We start from the raw sequence: 1,525 nt of genomic DNA on the forward strand, positions 1-1,525 counted from the left end.
CTGAAGACAGTAAGAAATGCTTGTTGCAACTACAGACCATTCTAGAGCACTAAAAATCCTCTTCGGTATGCTTTGCATTCCATTCCCTGCCCTTTCTTTAAATCTCTAGCTGGCAAGAATGACATTACATGACACAAAAGCTTCATTTGTGTATCTCCTGAAGATTAGAATATTTCTAAAGAAAAAATACTCTGAAGTCCTAAATTATATTGATTACTTTGGTCAACCAAGTTGGAAAAAGGATGATTTAGGAAAAATGCAATTTAACAGGTTATAAAAGCTGGATACATTCTACATCTATACCAACAACTTGCTTCTGGTCTACAAGTGTGCACTCTTATAGTAATTGTTAGTTACAAGCAGAAATAGAGCCAGGAACTGCAAAACAAGTAGTGTAAGCATGCCTGCTATTTCCTTTTAACAAATGGAGAATGCAAATGTATTTAAAATGTTATTGGGATGCAGATACATGCCACTAACTTCTGTGGGAACTGAAGGACTTGCAGAAGTGATTTTTGAACTACTGTGCACCTACAATCAGTTAAGATCAAGGGGATCTGCAAGATAATGTTGAAACAGCTGGTCCTGAAGCAGCAAACTTGTCTGCCAGAAGCAGTCTGAAACAAAACAAAACAACAAACCCAAGCGCACACATCAAGTTGAGTTACATGAGAAGAATGTAACTCTAGCCTTTTGTTGGTTAAGGTAAAGAGACAATATATCCTTTCAACTAAATACAGCTGAAAGTAAGTTTATTACACGAACATGTAAAAAGCACAGACTTTAGAAAGTACTTGTCATCCATGCATTTCCTATTCATTCCATAGGGTGCTCACTTGGGTGCCTCAACTATTAACCTGCTTTTGTCTTGGATTAAACAAAACCATTCTTTCCTTAGATTCACTAACTTTCATATCAGTTGTGAGTTACTGCCAAAGCACATGAATTTGAAAATCAAGCACTATTGCTAATTTAATAGCCAACAAATATTTCTGTCAAATCCGGCAATATTCAGTGATGAAGCTGGATAATCAATATTTTCTGGATTAATTTATGGTATTTGTGCCTCAGGTTATTGAAGTCCTTTCACATAATGCTGATTTAAAACAACAACAAAAAAGAAAATGTTAATAGCTTAAGTGAGTTGTGTCTTGTATTACCTTTACTGGCATTACTCAGAAGTTACTTTGGAAAGGTATTTCATGACACTCAATGTCTGGAGAAATGGTTCCTTATGAAGCTGAAGGTCACTGAAATAATATGCTTAGATTTAAGCAATCACTGCAGGAACAGACAGTATTTCAGGAGCAACCTAAACAACAGTCAGGTTTAGGAACAACCAAAGCTGTACAAAAACCTTTGTGGTTTGCCACTGAAGTTAAGCAAAGCTTTACACACACAACTCAGGCAGATACCCTTCCTGAACGGATGTATGAGAAATAGACTGGAAATGCCAACAGTATAAAAACTATGTGGAATATTTCATACAAAATACTCCAAATACTTTTCATTATGTAACTTTTAT

This window comes from Psittacula echo, assembly GCF_963264785.1.
Source record: "Psittacula echo genome assembly, chromosome: 10".
Classification (NCBI taxonomy): Eukaryota; Metazoa; Chordata; class Aves; order Psittaciformes; family Psittacidae; genus Psittacula; species Psittacula echo.